The sequence below is a fragment of the Helianthus annuus genome, chromosome 10 (assembly GCF_002127325.2).
Source record: "Helianthus annuus cultivar XRQ/B chromosome 10, HanXRQr2.0-SUNRISE, whole genome shotgun sequence".
Classification (NCBI taxonomy): Eukaryota; Viridiplantae; Streptophyta; class Magnoliopsida; order Asterales; family Asteraceae; genus Helianthus; species Helianthus annuus.
In genome coordinates, this window is record NC_035442.2 from 134,509,317 (window position 1) to 134,522,427 (window position 13,111).

At 35.3% G+C, this 13,111-nt stretch overlaps 1 non-coding gene across 1 annotated transcript; it reads left to right on the forward strand.

Moving 5' to 3' along the window:
• Positions 1-8,107: 8,107 nt before the first annotated feature.
• On the forward strand, positions 8,108-8,180 carry TRNAR-UCU. The gene has a single exon. It is a non-coding gene; the product is annotated as a tRNA-Arg (tRNA).
• Positions 8,181-13,111: the final 4,931 nt, after the last annotated feature.

Genomic DNA, 13,111 nt, shown 5'->3' on the forward strand with positions numbered 1-13,111 from the left:
TGTTGTTGGATTATATAAGAACCCATAGGATCACTTCTCATATTCATTTCACCACAACAAAGTTCAACACTCTTCCTCTCCCTCTCATTGAGTTCGGCCGAGAACCAAGCCACAACCATCATCATTTTTCAATTTCGATCTTACAATTCCAAGCTCATACAAAGGTGAAGGATCACGTATAAGGAAGCTCGGTGCTTATGGATTGCCAAGGACCTCACCACAACGCTATTAACCACCCGCGTTTCGTCTAGTTTCTTCCCTAGCCTTGAGCTAGTTGTAAGTGTTTCTAATCACCTTCTTGATCTTCTCTAAAGTGGTTAATAAGAGATTCGTCGGATAAAAATCACGAACATGTGAAAACAAAATTTAAAGTCTAGTAAAAGTGATGAACAAAGTGGTTAAAGAATGAATACTAGTGTAAAACTCATGGATCTTGTTTTGTTATGATTCTTTTATGTTGTTTGATGCTAGTAGTAGGTCGGATCGTCATCTAACCCGGCTAGGTCATGTTCATGGAACATGAACTAGTGTATGTTAAAGTATGAAAAAGAGTAGATGATGAACACTACTACACATGAACATGAACTTGTGTAAAAGTGATTTTTCTTATAAAATGGAGTTCTAAACTAGTAGATCTAAGGATCTACAAGTGGTATTTTCGAAAAACCAAGTGTAAAATGAAACCATATTTTAAAGCCGGATCTTTCATAAACGAAAGGTGATTTTGTGAACACACAAGTGTGTAGGCACTTGTGTAATGAAAGGTTTTAACAAAGGATTATTTTTTGTAATTTTTGACTAGAAGTTGTATAAATGCATTTTCTATAAAAATAAGATTTTCGAGAAACCGATTTCATTTATAAAAATAGAAAAATGAATAAAAATAATGGAAAGTTACTACACACTTTTACATAACCCACAAGTTCATGTGCTTGCGATTTATGTATATTTTCGACTAGTTTGATGTTGGAACATTGTTTGTTGATGTTGGGAACATTGTTGATTGGATTTTGAAAAGAAAATGATACGCTTGTAAGCGTGGCCACCTCCAGTTACAGAGGAAACTCTGGCGAAATTTTTATAGAAATATAACACTTGGAAAATATTTTTACAACAAGTGTTATGAACATATTTTTAACTTGTTTTCCCAAATAACTTTCGCCACGATTTTTATTACAAAACTTCCAAGTGTCGGATGTGGGATTTTCACAAAATAAAACTTGCTAAAATATATATTTGGGATACATATTTTTCATAACAACATTTGTGTAAATTTTATGATTATTTTGTGAACTACATGAATATTATTTTTAGGGTAAAAATAATATTACTAGAATACACTGAATATTAACGGCTCCAAAATAATACGAACGCCTTCACAATAAGTATTTAAGTTACAATGGTATTATTAATACCACCCGAACCTTACAACGTAACTTACGTATTTTCAGAAAATACTCATAACTGTGTATTTTGACAAGGATACTATCTTGGAAAATTATATGGAATAAAATATAATATTTTTGGGAAAAATATTTATATTTTGGAAGTAAAGTATTTTGGACAAATGAAATAAAATATATTACATTAAGTGAGACTTAATAATATATTCGAAGTTATACAAACGCACATGTATTAAAACCCCCATCCTTGGGAAGGAAAATGCTTACAAGATAATTACGAAGTGTAATTACGAAATAGTTGCCTAACTATTTCCCAAAGACATTAAACCTTAAGCTAAGGCACGGCCGTCCGTCTAATAGAAGTTAGTACGTGTAGGTCGTCGCACAGCGGGTTGATAGGGAGATACTTTTTAGAGACGCACTACGGTGAGTTCATGTCCTCATTTTCTCTTAACTGTTTTCAGTTTTTAAACTACGGGGGTGAAATACATGTTACTATGATTACGAGTACTTTTACACATGGTATGATTAGCGTAAGGAGGGTTATTATTTAGATCATGTGAGTGGGTAGGCGGGAACTAAAGGCCATTAATCCTCAGTATAGGATCGAGGGACAATAGCGGTAGATTTATCTGGGTGTAGCGAGCCCAGCCCCAGGCCCATTAGAACGGACCTCGGGGTGACTTTGTACCCAACGCAAAATCTGCTAGGTTTGAGTCTTCCGACTGCACATCACACATATCAATGGCCTTGCAAACCATTGGTGATCTCTTTTTCCTTATTTGCTATATACCAGGGATTTTTATACTTACAACGGTTTTACATTCTCACTTTACATGAACTCGCTCAACATTTTTGTTGATTTTTCCAACTTACATGTATTTCAGGGAATTAAAGGATCTGGCAAGGTATGCTACGTTTTCACGCTGCGTAAGAGAAATAAGGTCATCCAAGTTTAGGGGTCGTGGCTCTTGTCTGGACGAGTCACAGTTCTTAAACTGCGTCTGTTTTATGTTTGTGGTTATGTCTTCTAAACAATGTTTTTATTTTGTTATTTCGTTGCATGTGTCGACATTTTAAAACTATGTTGTGGTATTTTGCTTTTAAGACTTTAATCAATGGATGATCTGCATGGTTTTACTTACATATAGCTTGTTGTGATTGAACTATGGTATTAAGAAGTCACACCAAATAAACCCACGCTTCCGCAAAGCCAGGGTGTGACAAAACTATGCACTAGAAGACACCCGAAACTCACTGTAAATGCTGAATTCTGCAGAATTCAGCAGAAATTCAGCTAAAAACAGCAATTTAACACCAAAATATTATGCATAATTTATGTTTTAGTGTCCAGAATAACTTACAAAGTGTCGGGAATTGAAACTGCCACAAAAGCTGCTTCATATCTAGTGAAACTGCGCAATTTAGCACTTTAACGAACCTTAACGAAACGAACAACTGGACACTATCCGGAACATCAAAATTTGACTAGAAGTAATGTTTTTATGATATTAAGCTAGTTATGGGGATAGAACATCATATTACATCATAGAACATATAAACATAATTAACCCCTAACTAGATCATCAAAATCCTAACTAAACTTGTAACCAAGACTTGAAATGCAATTAAGACCCCCCCCCCATCTTGGACGGTTAGAACATGGGGCCCACACTTGATTTTCTTCCAATATTTTATGTGATATGTTTGAAAGATATGAAACACAATGACCAAAGAATAAATACATGTTGGGAACTTTTTATAAATAACCACAAGGATGTAAGACTTAATCATTTTCACACTTCACCAACACCATCTTCTTCCTCTCTTCTTCTTTGGTCTCGGCTCACACCCAACCCACATACAACCACCATTTTCAAATCATTTCAAGGCAATCCAAGGTCACAATAAGGTGTATGGAGGCTATCTAGGAAGGTTTGAGGTGCTAGAACTTGAAGGACCACTTGGAGGAGCCATTAACCACTTGATTTCTTCCATTTTCATCATCATCATCATTCTTGTGCCACTTCCCTAGCCATTAGAGCTAGTTGTAAGCCTCTTGACCACTAATTTAGTTCATGTTTATGTTATGTACAAGTCTCACCATTTAAGTAACTAAACTTTATAAGATGAAAATGAGAAGATCTAACATAATCATGAAGAAAACAAGTGATTTTGGTAATTTTTGGTGTATGTAATGAAGTTGTTGATGTTGAATCTTGTGTGTATGTTTAGATCTAGTATGTTAAGCTTGTTAGAAGCTTAGATCTAACAAGTTTAAGCATGGATCTTGAAAGATCCATGGTTAAACTTGAAGATGAACATATGAAACACTTATGTGAACTTGAAAAATGAATTTTTAAGCATGAACTAGTAATCTTGAAGTAACAAAGTGAGTATAAAACTAACTTTTGAAACTAAAATCTATGAAAAAAACTTGTTAATGGTTTTTGAAGAAGCTTGTTTATGCAAGATCTAAAGATGTAAAGTATGGATCTTGAAAGATCCATGGTGAAACATGATGATAAACATAAAGATCTTTCTAATGAACATAAAAATGGTTTTAGAACTTGATTTAAAAAACTTTGAAACCATAAAACTCATGGATGATTGAGTTAGTAAATTAAAGTCTCATAAAAGTTTGTTTAAAGTTCTCAAGAACACTTGTTTTTGGAAAAACCATTGTATGTTAAGTGTAGATCTAAAAGACTACATATTTTTAACAAGAATCAAGTTCACCATAAAGTTTCACATGAAGTATTTAGTGTATGTTGTTGATAAAAAATGTTGGAAATTGGTTTTGATGATAAAAAGAAAATAAACACATGTTTTGAAAACATGGGAAACCTCCATTTTTAGGGGAAACTATGTCAAATGTTTATAAAGTTCTGACACTTAGAAAAATATAATTTTTGGTGAAACGTATTCCCCAAAAGTTCACCTAAAAATATTTACCAAGGTTTCCTAATTTTTGTGTAAAATTTCAAGTTAAAAGATGATGATTTCTTCAAGTTAAAACTTGTATTAAATATGTATATTTTAGGAAAATATATGTATTTAGTGATCACCAAATTTTGTGCTAAGTGTATATAATGTGTATTATATGTAGTAGTGTATTAGGAGCTTAAAAATACACAAAATACTCCCAAGGAGTATAAATACCGAAATACACATACAAATACATGAGAATACCTAAGTATTCAAGTATACAAAATTCCTCTCAAAAAGAGTATTTGGACACTACAAGAAAATATATTTGTAAAAATATATTCCACAAATATTTGGACTTGGACAACTTAAGGACACTTATGGACTTAAATATATAGATTTTTGGGCAAATATATATTTGCTACCAATTAAAAAAAATACAAAAAAATCAGGTGAATAACAAGAATAATTATGTATATTTTATAGCATGATAAAATATATATATTCCACACAAGACTTAAAAATACATTATTTTTAAGAAATACAATTCCGGAAAGTAATAAAAATCAAAGTATTGATTTTTGGCCAATAATAGAAAATACACAAGTATTTACATAAAAATACAAGTATACTTTCCTAAGTATACTTGTACAAAAATAATATTGTGAATATTATTTCACAAAATGCTTATATTTATTTTTGGTAAAATAATATAAGTAACGTATATGAACAAGTTAAAAATAAAGTTTATTTTTAACACTTATTACTTTGAAAAATTCTACTTGAATAAATATATATATATTTTTGAAAAGTAAAATATATATTTACCATAGACCATACATACTCAAAGTGCAATACGCAACAAACGGGCAAGACCCGACAAACAGGGGCACGACCCTCACAAAAGAGGAACATACATGAACAAATACATAAGATGGTGACTTGTACTTGTGCGTTACAAGTCTAGTGACTAACACACATAGAATAATTATAGGTCACGACGCTTTCTAAGCAAACCCGGTGAAGTTTACGACGCAGGATACGCAAAATTGTGAGTTCACGTCCCCACTTTTAAACATTTTTCTTGTTTTCTAAACTTGGGGAAAATACATGTACTGTGGTATGACAAAACAAAACTAAGGAATGACTTTATAGATCATGTCATGAATAGGGTGTCATAAGCACCATTAATCAACGTAAGTCCTAGACCGCGGAACAAAAGGTTAGATCTAATGGGTTTCAGGCAGCCACACTCTTGGCCACACTTTTACCAAGAGTGCTTTTGTGTCTCTAGTCGTGAATCGACAATTAAAATGCCTATGGTTTGGTTGCTTCCTATGTCGTTACATATGTTAATGGCCTCGCGAACCATTAGCGATCTCGTATTCCTTACGCTTACATTTACAGTATACTTTTCAAGTACAATCGCATACCATGATTTACAGCAATACTTGAATGTTTACACAAAAACTGCATGAATTCACACCAACTTATGTTGATGATTTTCCAAAACTTACATGTATTTCAGGTAACTAAGTGGATGTACGTGTGGTCTCACTCTTGCTCAAGGATGATGTTTATGTTTTTAGTTATGTTGTGTCAAGACTCCAATGCCTATTTTGTGGGATTTGTTCGTTATATTCCACCTCATGTGGTGATATAATGATCAAAACCTTGATGTTTGTCTTTGGAATAAAGTTGTAAACTTTTCAAACAATTATTTATCGTGTGATGTAAACACTTGACTTAACTTATGTTTTGGATATTTATTATCAATGGCATCTTGGAGTTTGTTTTATGATCATGTAGTATGTTTACCATTCGTATGCAATGAGAACCTTTCAGGATCACACCTCGTGCTTCCGCCTTAGAAAGGGGTGTGACACTAATGTACATGTTATTTGATATTGTATGATGTTGGGTCAAAACACGTTGTATTTTGTACTAGTTCGCGTTGATTTTTAGTGTTTTAACACGTTTAATCATATGGGTTTATATATATTTATCGTGTGTTTGGTGTTTTGGCTTAATAGGTGTTAAAAAGGATAAACAAGAGAAATCAAGCTGAAAAACGGGTTTAACGGGTCAATAGGGGAGCTGTAGCGGAAAAAGCCCACCTGGGTATCCCAGGCGACACGCGGAAGAACCTCCATACTCACCTGCGACGCGCGGGAGAGTCTAATTTCGGGAAAAAGTATAAATTGACCTAATTCGCGTTTTAGGTTATCAATCATCTTCCAGCCGTTCCGGGCGAACTCAGAGGCGAATTCCTGCACTTTTGACCATAACTTTCATCCGTTTAAGCTGTTCTTTTTGTCTAATCCGCCCCCGATCAAGATTGAAGCTGTGATGACAACCATGAGCGGCTAAACGCGGTGTGACTTCCACTCGGATGAACAATTGCTTTGTTTTGACACGAATACTTTGTTTATTATTCTTGTAAACTGGTAAAGCTTAACCACCTGTGTTGATTTTGTGCAACATTGATTATATTTGAATTATTTGTCGTTTATTAAGTGTATTGGCGATATACTTGCATCGTTAGCGGTTTAATAAATTGGTGGGTAATTGGTATAATTAAACATGTTACTAGGTTGTATAGTGAGTCTTAAAAACTATCCCTAATAGTTAATCAAAGTCATTAATTCCAAGGTCATGTCTATGTGGTGTTTTGAATCAGTAAACAAGTGTTGTGTTAAAAACAGGTAATTAGGATTCCGGATGGAGGTTACTTTTTCTCATCTTGATCACAACTTTCTTAATTAGTTTTCTTGTTTTTTTTTTTGTTTAAATCAATTAATCAAACCCCCAAATTAGATAACTTCAGTGTTTAGTTAAAATCTCAACACTGATCATAAATTCCCCGTGGATACGATACCCTACTTACGCTATCTACGTAGTTTATTTAGGTTTTTGATTGACCCCAAATTAGTAATCATAGTTTAAATTCATATAATATATTTATATTATCAAGTTGGTATGATCGAGTCAAATTGTCGGTGTTCTTTTTGTTTAAGTTATTTTTTAACCATCTTGATAACATGTATAAATAAAAAAAAATATTATTTAATATTATTTGATAGTGTCATATACGTTAACGTCATAATCTTAATTATATTTAATTAAATCATCATTTAATAGAAGAGAGAAGATAATGTATATAGGTTACATATAATTAACTCAAAATATTGTATTATTGTTTAAAAGTGAGGATACATCAAAGAGTGACATATGTTTAAAATGATTTTCGTTTATTAGTATAGAGAGAAATAATGTTAGTCTAAAAATTGGCTAAAGGCATGTTGGTCTTTTCATAACAAATTAACAACCTAAATATGATATGAAAACCAAACTATTAACTAAAAAAAATTAAAAAAAAAAATCTTTTGGACTAAAATAGATATTTAAAACAAACCACAAGCACTAAAATAGGATTTAACTTAAGAATTAATTAACATAAGTACTAAAATAGATATTTTAAACAAACCATGATAAAATTGAAATTGTGTGTATAATATAAATCTTTACAGTCTCTTTCTTTTAACCCATTTTTCATGTGGTTAAGTTACCCAGGAGACAAAATCTTTGAAAGTTAAACTTGCGGTGCGAAAACCCTTTTATGAATAAAATTTAAATGGAATCAAGTTTTTTTTGTGTGTTTGCATTGATCCATGAACTAAAAATCCAAACTAAATATAACAAAACTAATATGCAGTTATGAAGTGATGCGCAGTTTATGTTTGTTATATATTTTTGAAGGCAAGTGATATCAACCAGCGCCCGTGGCCTAATGGATAAGGCGTCTGACTTCTAATCAGGCGATTGTGGGTTCGAGTCCCACCGGGCGTGTTTACCTTTTTAATTTACCCAACAATTTAATAATTTTTTTTAGATTAAAATGATTTAGAAGATTTTATGCATCGTAGCCCTTCTGATGACGTCAATCCTGTTCCAAAAGGCCACTCAGCTCATTGATGAATAAAAGGAGAATATTGTGAATCAAAATCAGTGTCATCACTATTTATCAGTGATTACTTGAAGACACAAAGTGAAATCAATTTGAACTTTGCCAAGTCGACGAAAAGTATGAACTTAAAACCGGCTGTGTTTGGGTGTATTAAAACCGGCTGGGTTTGGGTGTATTAAAACCGACCATGGCCGATGATTTGTTGTGCTATCAAATCATAAGTTCTTTTATGTGTCATCAATACGAAAAGTTCTTTTATCTGTCTTAGATTAATTAATATACGACTTGTGGATATGGATGAAATTTGTTCTTCGTTCCATTTAGGTATTTTCGTTGGGAAAAAGGTCCGAAAAAGGACATGAGAGTGTCGAACTCACTCGAAAAGTGTATGTCATGTTTACGTGTGAGCGAGGGAGGTTTGAAATGGAGTCTATTTGTTAAGGTAATATTTTCTTCCTCCAATTATTAAATTTGGACATAGATGTGTTTGTTAATAATTCACAATTTCACATTACTACTTTCTATACATTTCCTAGGCGCATGCATGTATATATGCATTTTTATGTGCTGATGGGCGTCTTATCTAAATGCAAAATGGTCACACATAGTGTAAACATTAATTTTAGTACACTTTTGGTGACTTTTGACCAGTTTTGCTTGTATATAAGTTTTAAAAGCTAAATTTTCAGATCCATTAGATATAAAATACTAACTCAAATCAACCCGTTCTAAACGGATGATACGCCTGCCAAATTTGATATGGTTAGAAAACCATCGTAGGGTAGGTTTTATGCTTTCAAAATTCTGCTCAATGAAATAACAATTTAACAAAGTAGAAAGGAAAAGGTGATGAATCCAACTTTTTTTTGTTTTTTTTAAATAGTAACTAAAAAATAAAATGTCACAGCCCATGACTTTATAGCCTAGTGACATCTTGGAAGTGTGATAAGGCTTTGAGACCAACAGCTCCTGGTTCGATTCCTACAAGGAGGTTTTTCTCATATTTATTGGGTATACTCCTGAATTGATGTATAAGCATTATGCCTAGTGGAGATGGGTATGATCGGGTGGTTCCGCTGATGACACGATGATACTCCAGTGGTCCGTAAGTGATCCTAATTTGCCGGTAAAAATAAAATAAAATGTAACAAATTTTACACAAATTATTATTTTCATTAATTATTGTCTTGTCGGCATGGCCGCAACTTCCTTGGAGCGGGAGGGGGCGTCCCCCCCCCCCCCCCGAACTTTTCGACGCGTAGTGTTATGAACAGTACTTTCGTATAGAAATTTTTAGGTATATACGTTTTCGCCCCCCCCCCTCCCCTCCCCCGCGGAATTGGGAAAAACCGACCCCCCAAGCTTCACCAATGCTTGTCGGAGAAAATAAACCATCTCGACTAGAAAATCTGGTGCAACAAAATGTCATGTGAAAAATCTTAGCAATTTTTGGATATGACAAAATCATTAAAATCAACTTTTTAGTCTAAGCATTTTTTACATTTGTAAAACTTTAAACATTACATGTTATGGTTACTTTGATGGATAGTGGTGTACGAGGAGTAGAGTTGATGCCACCGATGGGGCCTGGGAGTGTTAGTGGGTGTTACGACACTATCACATTATCACATGGGCCACTATACATCATTACGTGGTAGTTAGATTACATGGAGTGATGGGAAAGGCAACGGGGCAAAGCCCTGCCATATAGGTGTCACTTAGACGTTAAGGGTTTTGTCCTTCACATCGCAAAAGAGAAGATGTGGTGTTTTGGGCAAAGGGGCAAGGGCAAAACAAGTTGGTCATGTTGAAGAAGAGGGGCAACGCCATCGAGATGTTGGAATCAAGAGGGGACAACGCCCATCACAAAAGGTGGCAGGGTGGTGTTGGAATCTTAGTGGGTGGCTTGTTGGGGAATTTTCAGATAACCGGATGATCAGAGAGGCGTGTAATCACTCTCAAATCAAATTATTTCGGTGGTTCACCCGAATAATTCAATCAGATACAACTCTGATTTTCGAGAATTGAACCATGGTATGTTTTTCGTCTGTGAAATCGTCTGAACCGGAAGAATGCAACCAAAAACCATCTACGAATTTTGAGTTTTTTTTTGGGATGTAACCGCCTAATGGCAGTTACCTTTATTTTCAGACAAAACAGCCAAAAAAACTGCCAGTGTTTAAACATTTCGAAAATGTGACAATTTCCGGAAATTAAAATTTTCTGATGCAGTTTTATTAAAGCAATTTATTCAAAACAATATTTTCTGATGCAGCTCGACTCCAGCCAGGGGCTCCGCCTCTTGGACCCCGTCAGGGGGCGTTGCCCACTTGGAACACCCGTAGAGTACGGGCTCCGCCAGTACACTTCGAATTATAATAATTCAAACAAGCGTGCACTCCCGCCTCCCTCTTAACTTGCTTGATGTGTATTATTATTCGTGTTGATCACCAAGTCAATCCCGATTACACTAAAATATCTAACATGGCTTGGAGGGGCTTGCCCTCCCCTCTCCACGCCCCCACTCCGTGGAGTCTTAGTGAGGGGCGCCATTCAATGGGGCGGTGCCCTAGTAATGGTTGTGTGTGTGAGATAGAGAGAGAGAAAGATAACTTTGTTCACAATTTGCAATCACTAATCTAATTTGTTCACATATAGTCAACTGTGTAAGGTACCAAATAAGAACACATCACGCATCTTAGCGCATTAGCCGTGTCACATGCGCATCATGAAATCGCATTCAACTACAACGATACGTTTCCATCACCACATCAAGCGCTTTATGTATGCATGTTGCATGTAGAGAATGGGTCATCGTTGATGGTGATTTTAGTATCCTCAAGTCATTTTAGTTATATGAATTTACTTGAGACCAAAGTGAAATCTATGTACGTTTTTTATACACGTTATAAGGTGCGAAATGAACACTTGGTCAAGACTATTTTGATTTTTGGCACCAACGAACCCGGTGATTGAAGGGGGTGAAGCCACAAGACCCCGGGCTTCAAGGGCAGTACCTCTAGCTTGGGTCTGGAGTCTACCCAGGTGGGGTCCAAAGGGTTGAGCCCTGGTTTGCTTGGTTTGTAAGTGGTAACTAAGTAGCAATAGGAATTGATCATTGGTGAGGTTCAACAACAGCAACTGTGGTCAGTAACAAATATGCCATATGTAGTAACTACGATAAGTAGTAACTTGTGCCATCACAATATCAACTACCAACCATTTTAACCATCAACTGACACTCTTTTAAAAGCATCATGTCATTTCAACTAAATGTTATGATAGTTCCCTAACTATAAAACGAGATTCTTTGGTCTAATTTTGGTATGCATATTCATATCAGAATACATATACTCGTTCTTGTGCTCTTTTTGAATTATTTGATTACGGATTTTGAGACTACCATCAAAAGACTTTGATCTAAGAGTGATTATACACAACTTAGAGAGATATCTAAGCTATTCCAAACTACAAAATCTACAAACGTTGGTGGCAAAGGAGGAATCCGACACCACCATGGAGTTATAATGTAATCAAATTTAATTTTCGGAAGTACTCCTGACGCTTCAAAATATGTCTATTATTTCGGATCGTGTTTGGTGACGACATATTCAATGTTCATTTACATTGGTAACAATTTAAACAATTAATCACTCTATCTCAAATGAAACTATTTTGTAATTAGTGTCTTAAATTTGGTTTTATATATTTAGCTCAAGAATAACGAGTGAATAAAAGGATTCGAGAACAACTAGTTAGATCCAATCAATAAATTTATTGGAAATTAAGGTGTTGTTTGTTTTTTCTGAAAAGCTCTGCATAGGCTCTTCTGTCTGCGCCGCACAGAACACGCGCAGACATTGCCACCCACAGACTGTTTGTTTTTCCCAAAGACATTTCATTAAAAACGTCTGCGCGAGCTCTTCTTGGTGTAGACTTGGCTCAGACACCTCTAAGATCTTCTAAGGTCTGCAGAGGATTAAACACCACCGCCCACGACCACCGTCCATCACCACCACCACCCCCCACCGTCCATCCCCACCAGCGTCCATTAGCACCACCACCGCTTACCACCATCACCCTCCACCACCAACGTCCAACACCACCAGCCCCACCGTCCATCATCACCACCGTCCACCACCCACCACCGTCCACCACCCAACATCACCGTCCACCACCCACCATCACCGTTTACCACCATCACCGTCCACCACCAACGTCCAGCAGCACCACCACCCACCACCACCGTCCGTACACCACCACCACTTTATTTTAGAAGTCTGCATACGTTAAAAAACAAACAGTCTTCTTCTTGTAGACTGCAGAGGTTTGGTCCACCTCTTCTTCGATAGATGTCTGCAGATGTGGTCCGCAGACTGCAAACATTTTACTTCTTAAAAAACAAACAGCACCTAAGTGACGAAAGATATTTGAAGGCTGAAAATTAATATTACTTTGGAAAATTATTCGATAGAGGGAAAAAACTAAATATCAAAGGGATTTTTTACAAATTTCCCCTTCCTAAGATGACTTATTACATATTTAACCAATCATAAAATTCAATTACATATTTCCCCTCCCTAACCTATATATATTACATATTTCCTCTTTTCATTAAATTTACTCATATTGAATAACTATTTTACCCTTAATAAACTTATTAAATGAATATTTACATATTTCCCCTTTTACCCTAGTTTGGCAACAATTAATATTGCTTGAACATGATGTTGGGTTCGTAGGCTTTAGGGTAGCCGGCCCTAATTAGGATTAGCCGGCCCTAGTTAGGGTTAGCCGGCCCTAGTTATTAGGC